This window comes from Hibiscus syriacus, unplaced genomic scaffold (genome assembly GCF_006381635.1).
Source record: "Hibiscus syriacus cultivar Baekdansim isolate YM2019G1 unplaced genomic scaffold, ASM638163v2 tig00006570_pilon, whole genome shotgun sequence".
NCBI classification, from domain to species: domain Eukaryota; kingdom Viridiplantae; phylum Streptophyta; class Magnoliopsida; order Malvales; family Malvaceae; genus Hibiscus; species Hibiscus syriacus.
This window is the reverse complement of record NW_024062102.1, coordinates 692,956-710,306: the sequence shown is the minus strand read 5'-3', so window position 1 is coordinate 710,306 and position 17,351 is coordinate 692,956. Positions and strand designations below refer to the sequence as shown.

Sequence of the window (17,351 nt, the reverse complement as noted above, 5' to 3'; positions counted from 1 at the left end):
GAGGCATGTTTCTAGATGATTTGCATTAAAATAAATCTCTGTTTTATGCCATCTGAAATGATGAAAACTATAATTCTTTTAAAGTTATTGAACTGATTTTTGACTGTTTTACATGTCGAACACCTTCTCTTGTAGTTCAAAATAATCGTTTCGTACGCGTATGATACATCAAAGATACACATGATGCCTTTAATTTGCAGTTCTGTGAATTTCTGTGTGGAGTTGTTTCGTCATTCTATCAAAATCCAATCTTTCTCTGTTGATTCCGAGACAGGTTTCTTTTCAAGTTCACCGGAACTGAAGAAGAAATCAATCTTTTAGGTGCTGGTTCGGAGAAGCCAGAGTTCAAAGAGTGGTCATGGAGGTTACAATAACAACTTGTAGAGCTTTTAAGCTTCTCATCTTACCCAATCCTTACTATGAAGTTTTATAGAAAGATCAACTTTTGCGGAGATCCTTGGCTAATGCTTCGAAGCAGGCGGTGGATTTCAAGAAGCCAGTTTATGAACAAGTTCTCAAAGTATTCAGGCCCTACTTTTCAGATGAAGAGCATCCAACCAAGAAAGAACCTAATGGAGTAAAAACACACGAGCAGAGTACTCAAAAGGAGTTCAAGCAGAGGTTGCAGCGTTCGGGGAAGACGTCGAGATTGTAATGCAACTTTTAGGAAGACATTCGAATGATATGACGTCTTCTCAATCTTTATGTATAGCTCTAGTCAACTTTACATAGTTAATGAACGCGAAAATAATGATGTCGTTGGTGTTTTTGAGTTGGTCGGAGATGTGGGTTACTTTTACGAGTACAACGAAGATGAATTGACCGACTTTTCGAGGATTTTGGCTTTTTCAATTATATAAAAAAATCAGCATAATCATATTGATTTAAGAAAAAAATCAGCATAATCATAGTAATGATTGGGGTTTGTATGTGAGAAAGCAGCCATGAAACAAATTATCTATTGAATATTGAATAAACTCTACATCAATCTCATACAAAGGTATGGCTTATATAGTACACGTAACCAACAAATCATAACAAACTAAGTCCTAACTAATAACAAACTAAGTCCTAACTAATAATAAATACTAACTAATCTTATTTATATTCTAATATCTTAATATTCACCCGACTTCTTAAACCTTCTTGAAGAAAAGACAAACACTTGAAACGAAAGTGCGATACATTCTTCCGGTAGACTTGAATCGAAAGTGTCGATGCTTCCTTCCGTTCGACTTGAATCGGAAGTGTCGATGCTTCTTTCCGTTCGACTTGAATCGGAAGTGTCGATGCTTCCTTCCGTTCGACTTGAATCGGAAGTGCCGATGCTTCCTTCCGTTCGACTTGAATCGGAAGTGCCGATGCTTCATTCCGTTCGACTTGAATCGGAAGTGCCGATGCTTTCTTTCGTTCTTCTTATTCACCTTTATTTCTTTCTTCTTCATCCTCTTATACAAGGTTCATTGACATTTTTTTAACACTTTGAGATAGAAGTAACAAATCATGACGATGCATAATCTAAAATAACCAGTAATTCAACACCATGCAACACACCATATTATAAGTAGTAGATGAAACAAAGCCAATCCCTATTAACGATCCATTGCCAAAGCATAGTCGAACAAAGTCTCGTAAGCAATGGAAACTTTGAGCAGAAAGAAAAGTAGTATAGAACTGTCAACATTTGTTTCCAACCAGCAGTGTATAACAGAACAATAATATCATTGAAGCATTTAACCAAACACACTGGAGGCGTATTTGTTTGTAATGGCATTTTGCGAACTGCTGAAGATGACTTGTTAGCTTATTGGAACTTGATTGAAACGATTGAAGAGCCTCGGTGATGAACTTGACGTGGGAAATTGTTACCATAACCAACCATGTAACTTGTAGCTCTTGGATTGTCCCCTAGAAGGTAATCCACCTTAGATTTAGCAAAAGAAAGAAACTGAGATGGAGCAACATTGCCAGCATCACACCTCAAGGTTCCTCTAGAGGATGTGAGATAGTCAGAGTACACGGTGGCTAAAAACGAGGCGCTCGTTACGAACTGCATGTTGTTCCATCGCTATCGGAAAATCAAATCACCGGGAGTCTTCTAAACATTACGGCTACCCTTTCCAATCAATGCACACATGAAGTGCTCTGCTTTCTGATGGTACCTCTCAAACACTGGAGCATGGAGACCAGCTTTGCCTTGCATCAAGAACTTGGCGACGAGGGTCTGAACCCCATCGTACTTTACGTCCCATCCGAACTCAGTCAAGGCCTAGTCGGTTCCACCCATAGAGTCACCATTCTTTCCAAGATAGTTCAAGTAGTAGTCATTGTTACTAGCTTGGTACAACCATGCAACAACCCACAACAACTCATCATTGTTGCCACTGACGGATCGGTAGTACTTTTGGGCAACTATGATGTTGCTGTCGTATTTGCCTCTGTATTTATCAGCAAAGTCAAATAGTTGATAAGCGTTGTAACACCCCAACTCATATCCGACCCGAATACGAGTCTGAGATGTCACATTGACTTTTAAAACCTTTATTCTTGTAAAATAACAAAACATTTGAACTCTTTTTAAGAAAATACGATAATATATTATTAAATCATGTTTGTTATAACCAATTTAAGAAAATATACATTTTATAAATAGTAAAATATACATTTTATTCATAAAATATACATTTTATGAATAGTAAATATACAATTTAGGGCACAGGCCTTAATCAATTAATCATATACCCTTTTTTTTCCAATCAGGATTATCTCGACAATAGTTTACTTAACTTATCAAATCCACATTCATTCTCATACACCATGAAATTTTCTTTGTTCACTCTCAACATTTCAATGTCTTCCATCTTATAAAATAATCACCGACATACTTATTTCTTAAACTTTTTCCGAAACAATATTCACTTCAATGAATCTTCTATTATTCTCATTATAACATTTGTTTACCATATTTTAGCTCAACTACATAACAACTAAATTATTTCATCTAACTTTTCCACTTTAGAATAGTGGAGATCCTCTAACATTATCTAGTTGCATATTTTATTTTCTGAACGCAATCCTTAACTTTTTAATCTAGGGTACAACCCTTATCAACTCAATCATATACCTTCTTTTCAATCGAAATTTTTCTCAACGATATCTTATAATTTCAATACATTTCCATCACATAATTTTGTTAGCCATTGCTAACGATTTTCATATATAATGCAAATCCCTTATCATATCCACACTCTTGCTTATACACAATACTATTTACACGTCTAATATTCCTTTTCACATATCATTTAAGAAAATATACGTTTTATGAACAGTAAAATACAATATGAACAGTGAACAATATCATATGAACAGTAGTGAACATTAGTGAACAGTACCGTGAACAATACCCAAATGTTCAAATTTTCCAGAATATCAGAGGGAAACCGATTCCCCTGCTACAGGGAACCGATACCCTACTACAGTACTGATACAGTAATTCCGTAAAATACGTATAAATTCATAAAAATCCAAGGTTTCATCATTATACATTTACCATTTATATATATACATTTAAAACATTTCCAAAACTCGATCAGAGCGTATCTAATACAAATCCTTTTTATTATATGCCAACTAAATTCTTTCTAACAAAATACATGTAATTTGGTCTACATTTCTGATCTGATCTTCGGTAAGGAGAACTGGCCTGTCTTGCTTAACTTCTATCATTAATCCTCTTCTCGGAACCTACGCGTGAAACAATCATACGCTAAGTCGATGACTTAGTGAGGCATATAAACATATAAGGGAAACTATAAAACATTTCATAAAGAAATACACTTAATATCATATAGTTCATATCAAATGCATGAACATTTATTACGATCATATCATATGAAAACATATATAATTTCTGTAACATATACCCACATACACATATATCCTTATCAATACGTTTAACATTTCATATTCATTATCATTAATCCTTATAATTTAACAATCTTATACATAACGTATCATGCATTAACCAAGCAATACACCATTACATAAATTCTGTGATCTATTCCATATAACAAATCACATATACATATCATATTCAATATACTTATTAAAATCTCTTTATTAGCCCATGTACACCAGTGAGAACTTAAGGTATGTGAGAACATTGAGGTTGTGCACCACTATGCTATTACCACAGCTCGTATAAATATCCCGAAGGATCAGTCCATAGATTCTGAAGAACCTAGGTAATCAATCCATATGTCCCGAAGAACATAGGTAAATAGTCCATATGTCTCGAAAAACATAGGTAAACCCTCGACCCTTGGCATGCCAACTATACCCCTAGCTCTCATATCACATAACATGGACATTATCATTTATAACAATTCACATTACTTAATCATATCATTTCTCTTATAAATACATAAATTTTCTTTTTAGTCACGTATTATATGTACGTATAATCATTGATCTTATAATCACATGTTCATTCTCTTCTGTCACATACCACATGTATGTGTAAACATATATCTAATATCATATAACACGTATCACAAATGCATGTATTCACATAGATCATTTCATATGGACTTTACCATTTCTCATTTGTTCATGTAACCTTGCATGTCATATCAAGTAACATATAATAACATACATCCATTTCTATGTACTAATGCACACATAGTAATCACATAACATTTTATAAGTTACTTCTTACCATAGTAACTCCATCATTGGCTCATCGCAAGCCAATGCTTGATCAATCACATAAGTACAATTTAAATTGCACTCACCTTAGCCTTGCTTTGATTCAATCTCAATCCTTTGATTATTCCGGAACTTGTTTAGGCTCAATATCTACATAAATATAACATTTCAAAACAATTATCAGAAGCCTAAACCTTACACTTGATGTTAATAACTTAAGCCCAAAATTCCATATATTTTTTTCTTTAATGGGAATCGATACCCCCCATGGGGGATCTGTACCCCCTGCGTAATCTGGAATTTTCGTTCAAGCCTAGAAAATCACTATTCATGCACAAAAATTAACTATATCAACTTAAATTCTTCATATTTCATCCCCTTTCATATTCTTAACTTACATATACATGCTTAAACTCATTTACATCCATTTATCTCATCTTAAACCTCAGAATCCTCTCCTCTTTATGAACTTCAAGAATCATACCCAATTTTCAATATGTTCTAATTTCAATTCTAACACTTAATACTTCTTAATTAAGCTGATTACAGTCAAATTTAACTTCAAATTCAACTTATAAACTATTTTCCAGAAATTCATTTAGAAACTCATTCTCTTTAATCTTTCATAACTTCTTCATCTTTTGATTTTAAGATAACTTAAGCTTTCTTTAAGCTTAGTTATCATCTAATGATCAAAACCCAACCATAAAATCAACAATTAATTGATTAACCAGAAAACTCATCTTTGCCTTGAAGCCTTCACGGGAGGAGGAAGAAGAAGATGAAAGAAATGTCTGGAAACATTTGTTTCCCACATTTCTCTTCCACGTGGGTTATAAGATAACCCCAAATATTATTTTATTCTCTTATTTGTTCAATGACCATTTTTCCCTTTATTTCTTTTGATAATTACTAAAAACTTTCAGGAAATACTTTCAAATAAATCATTGAACTATTCAACTATTCTATTTTAATTGCCAAATTCTGAAATTTTACAATTTGGCCACTAATCCGGTATTGATGATGTTACAAATCTCCCATCTTTTTAAGAAAATTCATCCTCGAATTTTTATTGCACACATTGATAATAACATATCTCCTAATGTTCTTATGTTGTCTCCTTTACTTACTCTTTCCTTCCTTTAGTTCTTCAACTAATTTTTCATTTATTCATTCATCTACGCTTATCATATAAACAGTAACCAGTAACCTCATCCATTTCTTTCTTTTCTCTCCTGCGATTCTGCATTTTCCTTTGATCTTTCTAAAATTCATATAATGTTACTTATCACATAGACAGTAACATTCATTTTCATCACTTAACATCATAAATCAATCAAAGTCCTCATAAATTTTTTAATTGCTTTGAAACAATAACAAAACTTTTATTCTATCATCATTTGACCAAGATCATAACCTTACATCTTCTTCAATTGTGATTAAACATATTCTTTACGGAATCAAACAATCTTTCACATTACCTTGCACATTTTTCGTATTTTTCCATTGAACTTATAATCTACACTTCCATATAACCTTTATCATATATGATCCTTTAAACTCCATCTTTCTATAATCAAGATCCCCTTATCCATAACTAAATCATGTCTTTCACCAATGTCTTCATACTCTATTCATTTCACTTATTTTGATAAGCATCTTCACTTACATAGAACCTCATTCTTTACCATCTCTTGTACTTGGTATTTTTTTCCTCAAAGTTCCCTTTTAAACATATAAATATTCATCTCCTTGTCTTTATCATGTATGTATGATTAAAATACATAACCATATCTTGATTCATATCATACTTGATTAACTTAACCTTATATCTTTTCCAAATCTTATTACTCTATCACTTTTACTCTTATAGCTGGTCAATAACAACTGTTCAATTTAGGGCACAGGCCCAAATCAATTAATCATATACCCTTTTTTTTCCAATCAGGATTATCTCGACAATAGTTTACTTAACTTATCAAATCCACATTCATTCTCATACACCATGAAATTTTCTTTGTTCACTCTCAACATTTCAACGTCTTCCATCTTATAAAATAATCACCGACATACTTATTTCTTAAACTTTTTCCGAAACAATATTCACTTCAATGAATCTTCTATTATTCCCATTATAACATTTGTTTACCATATTTTAGCTCAACTACATAACAACTAAATTATTTCATCTAACTTTTCCACTTTAGAATAGTGGAGATCCTCTAACATTATCTAGTTGCACATTTTATTTTCTGAACGCAATCCTTAACTTTTTAATCTAGGGTACAACCCTTATCAACTCAATCATATACCTTCTTTTCAATCGAAATTTTTCTCAACGATATCTTATAATTTCAATACATTTCCATCACATAATTTTGTTAGCCATTGCTAACGATTTTCATATATAATGCAAATCCCTTATCATATCCACACTCTTGCTTATACACAATACTATTTACACGTCTAATATTCCTTTTCACATATCATTTAAGAAAATATACGTTTTATGAACAGTAAAATACAATATGAACAGTGAACAATATCATATGAACAGTAGTGAACATTAGTGAACAGTACCGTGAACAATACCCAAATGTTCAAATTTTCCAGAATATCAGAGGGAAACCGATTCCCCTGCTACAGGGAACCGATACCCTACTACAGTACTGATACAGTAATTCCGTAAAATACGTATAAATTCATAAAAATCCAAGGTTTCATCATTATACATTTACCATTTATATATATACATTTAAAACATTTCCAAAACTCGATCAGAACGTATCTAATACAAATCCTTTTTATTATATGCCAACTAAATTCTTTCTAACAAAATACATGTAATTTGGTCTACATTTCTGATCTGATCTTCGGTAAGGAGAACTGGCCTGTCTTGCTTAACTTCTATCATTAATCCTCTTCTCAGAACCTACGCATGAAACAATCATACGCTAAGTCGATGACTTAGTGAGGCATATAAACATATAAGGGAAACTATAAAACATTTCATAAAGAAATACACTTAATATCATATAGTTCATATCAAATGCATGAACATTTATTACGATCATATCATATGAAAACATATATAATTTCTGTAACATATACCCACATACACATATATCCTTATCAATACGTTTAACATTTCATATTCATTATCATTAATCCTTATAATTTAACAATCTTATACATAACGTATCATGCATTAACCAAGCAATACACCATTACATAAATCCTGTGATCTATTCCATATAACAAATCACATATACATATCATATTCAGTATACTTATTAAAATCTCTTTATTAGCCCATGCACACCAGTGAGAACTTAAGGTATGCGAGTACATTGAGGTTGTGCACCACTATGATGTCACCACAGCTAGTATAAATATCCCGAATGACCAGTCCATATATTCTGAAGAACCTAGGTAATCAGTCCATATGTCCTGAAGAACATAGGTAAACAGTCCATATGTCCCGAAGAACATAGGTAAACCCTCGACCCTTGGCATGCCAACTATACCCCTAGCTCTCATATCACATAACATGGGCATTATCATTTATAACATTTCACATTACTTAATCATATCATTTCTCTTATAAACACATATCTTTTCTTTTTAGTCACGTATCACATGTACGTGTAATCATTGATCTTATAATCACATGTTCCTTCTCTTCTGTCACATACCACATGTATGTGTAAACATATATCTAATATCATATAACACATATCACAAATGCATGTATTCACATAGATCATTTCATATGGCTTTTATCATTTCTCATTTGTTCATATAACCTTGCATGTCATATCAAGTAACATATAATAACATAAATCTATTTCTATGTACTAATGCACACATAGTAATCACATGACATTTTATAAGTTACTTCTTACCATAGTAACTCCATCATTGGCTCATCGCAATCCAATGCTTGATCAATCACATAAGTACAATTTAAATTACACTCACCTTAGCCTTATTTTGATTCAATCTTAATCCTTTGATTATTCCGGAACAATTATCAGAAGCCTAAACCTTACACTTGATGTCAATAACTTAAGTCCAAAATTCCATAATTTTTCTTTAGGGGAATCGATACCCCCCATGGGGAAATCTGTACCCCTGCGTAATCTGGAATTTTCGTTCAAGCCCAGAAAATCATTGTTCATGCACGAAAATTCACTATATCAACTTAAATTCTTCATATTTCATTCCCTTTCATATTCTTAACTTACATATGCATGCTTAAACTCATTTATATCCATTTATCTCATCTTAAACCTCAAAATCCTCTCCTCTTTATGAACTTCAAGAATCATACCTAATTTTCAATATGTTCTAATTTCAATTCTAACACTTAATACTTCTTAATTAACATGATGACAAGTCAAATTTAACTTCAAATTCAACTTATCAACTATTTTTCGGAAATTCATTTAGAAACTCATTCTCTTTAATCTTTTATAACTTCTTCATCTTTTGATTTTAAGATAACTTAAGCTTTTTTATCATCTAATGATCAAAACCCAGCCATAAAATCAACAATTAATTGATTAACCAGAAAACTCACCTTTGCCTTGGAGCCTTCACGGGAGGAGGAAGAAGAAGATGAGAGAAATGTCTGGAAACATTTGTTTCCCACATTTCTCTTCCACGTGGGTTATAAGATAACCCTAAATATTATTTTATTCTCTTATTTGTTTAATGACCATTTTGCCCTTAATTTCTTTTGATAATTACTAAAAACTTTCATGAAATACTTTCAAATAAATCATTGAATTATTCAACTATTCTAATTTAATCACTAAATTCTGAAATTTTACAATTTGGTCACTAACCCGGTATTGAGGATGTTATAAGCGTGTCGAAGAAGTTCGGTGAAATACGTTGGGTTGAAGCGGCGGAAGATGATTGAGGCGGCAATAATGATTGTGACAGTCTCACCGGCTAGATGCGACCTTGGGTTGCTTGGGTCAATCTTGTAAGTATGACGATCGGTGGTCATGTCCTCTGATCTTTGCCAATAGTAATGGTCATTGTTTCCATATCCCACCTCTCCGTAAATAACGTAAGGTTCAGGGTGATCTTTGCTGTCATTCAAGCCGAAATTAGCTCTCCTTGAGACTTTCTGGTCACGAGGAAAATACTCATATCTTTGAGCTTCAAAGAAGAGAATGCTCTTACTTAGAGCTTGGTTATTGGCATGCCCACCAAATGCGAAAGGAATGCACAATATTAAAAGCAGATGAGCCATTGAAGTGAGCTTCTTCTCCATGTATTTACAGTAAGACGTTAAACCAAGTTGCAATCTCAACAAAAAAAAATCAACAAAGGTGGAAAACAAATATATTTTCTGCAGAATCTGTACACAATAAGAGAAGGAAGAAAGTGAGAGTAAAGGAACTTAATCGTCGGCGCAACGACGGAAGAGAAAACGACGCCAGGATCTTTTAGCGAATGATACCATGTGAGAAAGCAACCATGAAACCAACAAAGGTGGAAGAAGGAAATGTAAAGAGAGAAAGATGATAGAAATTATCTATTGAATATTGAATAAACTCTACATCAACCTCATACAAAGGTATGGCTTATATAGCCCAAGTAACCAACAAATCATAACAAACTAATAACAAATACTTACTAATATTATTTATATTCTAATATCCTAATATTACAGATGCCATTAGAGTGTCGTGACGGTGCTGTTTTGGCTTATGCTTGAAAATAACAGCTTGCTGGCCAGGCTGGTCCATCTGTTGTTTTTTTAAGAGGGTACTTTGTATTATAAACAAATGCAAAGTACACCACCTTAAGAATCTCATTAAAAAACCTCCCTAACTCTAAATGGAGGAAAAAGAGTGAACCAAGAGGTGGAAGGATCTAATACAAGTATAGCTCTAACAACAAACAAGGCATACCCCAAGCCACAACCCAACTCAAGTTAACACCAATACATTCCATGTAGCATAAATAAATTAGAACAAAAAGGACAGCAAAAACTGATCTAAATCTAACACAACAACAATGGGAAGTATCCGAACAGCAGCAGAGACCAGGTTCACCAAACCTGCTAAAACACTATATAACGCCATGATTTCATCAATCTTCAACCCAGCACGCGAAACGCAACACCAATGGGCAGAATCCAAAATACAATCACTCCCCAACAAAGATTAAGCATCAGCAGACAACTAAAACAAAAGCTACTCATTTCTTTATCCAGAAACAAGTGTTGGAAAATCTTACTACTACAACAAAAACAAGAGAAGAGACATATCAAAAGCAGAACAACTAAAAAGCAATAGATAAAGTAGATGTTTGATATTGTTAGCTTCGCTAAGCTTTGATGGGAAACAATATATTAAGAGTGAAAATATTATTATTAAAAGAAATAATTAATTTTAGAACTTTATATTTATATTTAATTTACGAAAAATATCATTAAAGTAATAAATTATTATTAATAGTAACAATTTTTTATTAAAATATTGAGAATGTTATTACCTTCAACTTCTGAGTTATTATACAATTCTCGTAACTTTCGAAAAAAATATCCATGAAATAATATATTTTTTATATGGATTTTTTTCAATTCTTATTCTTGTTTTATTCAAAATTATAAAGAAAATAATAATAATAATAATATACAAAAAATTGATTTAGTAAAATATTAATTAATTTGAGTAGTTAAAATTATTTTATATTTTTAATATTTAATATATTAATAATTTATAATTTAATGAGGTGAAAAATGCTATTATTGTAAAAAATATATATAATTATTTAAAATAATATCTAACTTTGAGTTATTAAAAATGGATCTTATACCTTAGAATAAAATCTTTGTCTACTCAAGACCATAATATTTTTTTATATTATATTATATATAAATAAATATGATACTTATGAAAATATTTAAAAATATAAGTTTGATATACTAATTATATTAATTATATGTTAAATGTGTTTTTTCCTCAAAAGTTAGATAGTGTAATAATTAAAATATTTCTATGAATTTTAATTCAAATATTTATAATTTAATATTAAAATATTTATAGTTATATTAATTATAAAATTTAATATTTATAATTATAATTCAAATATTTTCTTTAAAAAGTTAGAAAGCTCATCTCCAAATTTATTGTCTGCTTTGTTTCTGTTTGTGCAGTACTTTACCCCTTTCGTTTTAATAAATAATAGTTTTTGCTTCAATCTTTCATTTACCCCTTTTATGTGAAGAGGAATATATTCAATCAAATGAATGGAAGGGGCCAAGCCAACCAGCCATGTGTGGGAGCAATACGAGCGTATGATAGGAAGCAAAGGTAACCCACATTTGTCATTATGGGATATGTGATGTCGGTGTTGGCTATTTCCTATCATTTCTCCATAATTATTGACCCAATGAAAAAAAGAAATATAAACATGTCCCACATACATAGAGGAATCAAACTCATTTTTATCACAAAAATCTTATGAATTTTGATGACAAATGTTACAAACTGAATTAAACACTAAAAAAAAAAAAGCAACCACAAATGATGAAACTTATATATTGACATTGAATTCCCAGATACATAGAACACAAACAGCTATCTACAAACTGCCAAATGAACAGAAATATCAAAGGGAATGCAATAAAGCAACCTGTTTTTTCATCGACCATCGGCTGAAGTGAATGAGTGTGGAAAACCAGTCGGTCTAGCAGGGATACTACCTTTGCTGTCTTCTAAATCCATGTAACTAAACTCCTTCCCTTCGGCTTCTTGCCAACCTTTCACCAATTGGTTAAGTGGAAGACTGTAATCGATTCCGCAATATTCATCGTCGTCGTCATACAATGGTTTCCATTTCTCCACAAGTGGGGCCAATACATTCACAGCATGACCCATGTCTGGTCTTTGGCTGGGTTCCCTTGCAGTGCAATGTCCGGCGAGTTCAGCAATAATGGAGATGCTCTCGAAAGTTTCGTCTTTTATGTCGAGAGTTGGGTCTATGGCTGCCCTCAGCTTCTCCTTGTCTGATTTGATATGCCAGAACCATGCAGCTAAGTACTGGGTCTCTTCGGGCCTACCATCGTCCAGTGCCATCATTCCGGTTACAAGTTCCATCAGCACAACTCCGAAACTAAACACATCGGCTTTCGTCGTGATTTTTCCTGTCACTGAATTGATTGGCACGTGAAGTTGGAGTTGATACCAAAACAAAAGGATATCAATTATCAAAAACAAGCTTGGGGTCCATGGGATGCAATCAAGGTTAAGTTCATTTGATTGAGGTCATACATACATCACAGATTAAGCATATGCATATAGATAGAAAGAAAACTAAAACAGTTTAAAGTTTAAACAACCAACTACTTTATTGAGAAAATTATGATGTCTATTCGGCCTAATATCATTACAAATGATTGTAAAAGCTTAGACAAGTGCCGTACCTGCATATTCCGGTGCTAAGTAACCAAAAGTTCCGGCAAGCCTTGTTACGACAGATTTCTCCCCATCAGGAGCAAGTTTAACCAAACCGAAATCTGAAACTTTTGCTCTGAAATCATCACCAAGTAAAATATTTGAAGACTTGAGATCTCTATGTATGAAACTTTGGTGAGCCAGGATATGAAGATATTCCATTCCTCTTGCTACATCCAAGGCAATATTTAGTCGCCTCTTCCAAGATAGAGGCTCCAATTTAAGGCTCTTCCAATGGAAAAGATGCTTGCTTAGAGCTCCTTGAGACATGTATTCATAAACAAGAATTCTTTCATTGCCTTCAATGGAGTAACCCAAAAGAGATACCAAATTACGATGCCGGACCTTCGAAAGAACTGCGATTTCTGCCTGGAATTCATCCAAAGCCTTGCTTGTAATCACACCACCCTCCATTCTTTTAACTGCAATTTGTGTCCCATCATCTAGCTCCCCTTTATAAACTACACCGAAGCCACCACGGCCAAGCTCGTTTTCTGGAGCGAAATCTTTTGTCACGTTTCGAAGAACTTGAACTGATATGACCAAGTTTCCAGCTTCAACGATATGAGACTCCCCAATGCTGTTACTGTTTCTGCTTGCAGAACCAATACCGGTTAGTGCAGAAGTGCTTCCGTTGGTGTTGCTCACAACTACAACCTTAACCACATTGTCTGAATCCGACAAATCCCTTGGGTGAACCACCAGAGAAGGAGCCAACTTACTTCCTTGCCTCTTCTTACAGCAGTAGAGAGATAGAGGAACAACCAAAATAGAAAGAACCGCAAGACTCACAACCGGAGCAAACAATAGAAACGAATGTGTTCCGGTTGAAACCTTTAGTTTTTATTGAGTGCACCGAAGAATCAGTCGGACTAGAACCTCGACCTTTCGATGAGGTAGATCGGCTATTGGTTGGAGAATCCAAATTCTCGGCTGGTGCATTGTCCTCGGTGGAAGGGGCCTTCTTATCACCATTCAACACAGGATTACCAGCTAGTACAAGCTTCACAGTGCTACTAAATTTTGGTAATGGACCAAATATGTTATTGTCACTGAGATCCAAAGTTTCCAGAGCTATCAAACACGTCCAGTTATTTGGAATCGAACCACTTAGATCATTAGATTGCAGCGTAATCTGAGAAAGGGAGTCCAACATTGCAACAGAAGGACTCAAAGTGCCAGAGAGATTATAATGGGGCAAATTTATAGTTGAAACTTTCCCACCCTTGCATCTAATTCCCACCCAATTGCAAGGATCATTACCAGACCAGGAAGAAACAAGCCTGGAAGGGTAATTCACCCCATCAAGAGAAACTCTACAAGTGCCATTACTTCTGGGGAGCAAAGATGCCCCTCACTGGCTTCACAAAAGTTATTTGAAGCAAAAGTCACATTTGAAGCTTTAAACATTGGAATCGGACCCATGAACTGATTATTGTTTAAATCTAAGGTGTCCAATCTCATATGTGATAAACTATTAGGAATCAAACCAACAAGGTTGTTTCCATTAAGATTGAGATCTTTCAAGAGAGTTAAGTTACCGATATTGTCCGGAATTGGCCCGGTGAACTGATTCCCGTGGAGCCATAGAACTGTGAGGGATTCCATTGTTGCCACTACATCAATTGGTCCAGTGAATTGATTCCCATTCAGCCAAAGCATCTGTAGAGAACTGCCATTGAAGGACCTTGGAATTTCACCAGACAAACTATTACCAGAAAGCTTCAAGTTTGTCAAGGAAGGCATTGAACCAAGAAAATCTGGCAATGAACCAATCAAATTACAGTTCATACAAGAAAGGTTAGTCAGTTGAGCTGAGTTTTGTAAAGCCTTGGGGAATGACCAGCCAGTTGTGGCATTAAAATTGTTGTGATCCAATGCCAACACTTGCAAATCATCTAAACCATCAAAGAAATCAACTGGGATTGAATCAAAATTGTTGTAATCCAAATAAGCATACTGCAAATTCAACAAGCCACTGAAAGATGGCAGCTTTCCACTCAACTGGTTTCTTTGGAGACCTATGTTCTTGAGCATGGAAAGCTTGTTCAAGTTTTGGGGCAAAATACCCTTCAAGCCCACACCTTGAGCTTGAATCTGAGTTACCCGGGACTCATCATCACAGAACACATGGCTCCAGCTTGGAGGACCACAAGGGTCACCGCCATTTTCAGGCCACTCCAAGAGCTCAGGATTCTCAAGTCCATCTCTGAATTGCATTAAAACATCAAGGTTACCCGGGTCAGTGGTGCAAAGAACCACTGTAACTAGAGATAAAAGAAGCACTGAAGCAAACTTCTTTCCCATTGCAGATTTATAAAGCTGCATTGCACCGGATCACCTCAAACTACTGTCAAAGATGCTTCATTTGAGCACCAATGGCGGTTTCTTCAAATACCCACTTCAAATCTTGCATCAAACAGATTAAAATAACATATTTTAGATTCCAGAGATTCTGGGGAAGACACTAAACAAGAAAGAGAATACAAAGATTTAGCAGATATAGAGCAAAAAGGCCAGTTCTTTGAAATGTAAAATCAATGCAAAATACTGAATCAAAGGTGAAGCATTTGAGGCAAACTGAACAAAAAGAAAATTGGAAGAAATGAAACTTAAAAATTCTGAATTAGCATTATAGATACATTACCACATAGTATATGATAATCAAGCTTCTGAAGGAAAAAAACGAGTTTATAAATTGACACACATATCACCAGACATTTCCTTTCCAATCTTGCTTCCTTCATCCATACCTGCAAAAAGACAAGGGCAACACTGACTTTTGAACAGAATGTGACATGAAGGGTATCGTAATTATTTAGTGGTTAGTTTAATTTAATTAAGCTGGTGGGTCATTTTTAATTTTAATATTTTGGTTGAGTGGACTGAGCTGATCCATTTCCAGCTGCTTTGATTTTCGTGACCTGTTGGCTTGTTTAGGGTAGAAGCTACCATTCAAATTCCTTTATGGGTAGTAAAATAATGCACATGGCTACAAAACCATGTTTTCGTTTTTTTCTTTATTATTTTTCAAAGAAAATTAGATTAGAACAAGTCTTATGAATTTGAGCTGTGCATTTTTTTTCAGATTAATTTTGCAGGATTAATTAGGTTAGACAGTGTTGTTGTCAAAATAATTTTATTACAGAAAGGTTTGTGCACACTAATACATAACTTCGATTGTTGTATAATTTGTAATTATAAATTAGGGTAAACTACACAAATAGTGTATAATATTTGAGTAAGTTTTTGTTTTCTCCATTGAAGTTTTAAAAATAATAAATTGAACACTAACGTCACAAATTTGTAACAAAACGTGGAAACATTAATATGTTCTTAAACAATAATTTTATATTTAATTTATCCTAAAAAAATTAATTTTCAAGTCTTTTCAAACACCTCACCAATTTCATGATATCCACGAATTAATATATAAATTAAAAGCTCTTGCAGAAAATTAACTAGTAGAAAATTAACTAATTATTTAATCGATTAACTAATTTTATCTAGAGTAACTTACACGAGTATCTAAACAATTATTTTTTTCTTTTGGTACCAAACTTTAATTTTTTTAAATCATACCTAATCTGTAACACCCCGAATTTTGAATTAATGATTTTGAGTTGACCCAAGTGGGCTATGAATGAAAAAGTATGCCATTCGGAAGCATTGGACCAAGCTTGGGTTTGATTGAGGTAGGATCGAACCCAAATAATTATAAAAAAGGGTATTTTTTTATTTAAGTTTAAAGGAGGAAAGACCAAGGAGATAATTAATCTTTATAACCTTTTTAAAGCAGAATTCCATTTATGTTGGATGATGTAATCAGGCAAAAGCTTTGGGGGAAAGTTGAGTTTTCTTCCTCATTTTCTTCAACCCCTTGTCTTTTTCTTCCTTTCAAACTCTAATTTTTTTTCTCTTATGACTTGAGTAAAGGTGAGAGCTTTAGTGTCCATCATTCCTTATCCGAGGTTGAGAATGTGAGAACTATAATCTCTACCCCTAGAGCTCTCATTTAAGCTCCCAACCTCAAGGTTTGGTCATGGTGACTATAGTGTGAGTTCTAAAGTGTTTTGAGTTCTAGAACCTAAGGGTGATTCTAATATGTTTCTAATAGTTAGAATTCATGTCCCAACTTCTTTTAAACCCTTAGATAAGTTAGTA

The 17,351-nt window shown here is 33.5% G+C and overlaps 2 pseudogenes; both read right to left on the bottom strand.

The window, feature by feature from the left end:
- Positions 1-1,804: 1,804 nt before the first annotated feature.
- Positions 1,805-9,994, bottom strand: LOC120200759 (annotated as a pseudogene).
- A 2,250-nt stretch (positions 9,995-12,244) lies between these two features.
- On the bottom strand, positions 12,245-15,675 carry LOC120200825 (annotated as a pseudogene).
- Positions 15,676-17,351: the final 1,676 nt, after the last annotated feature.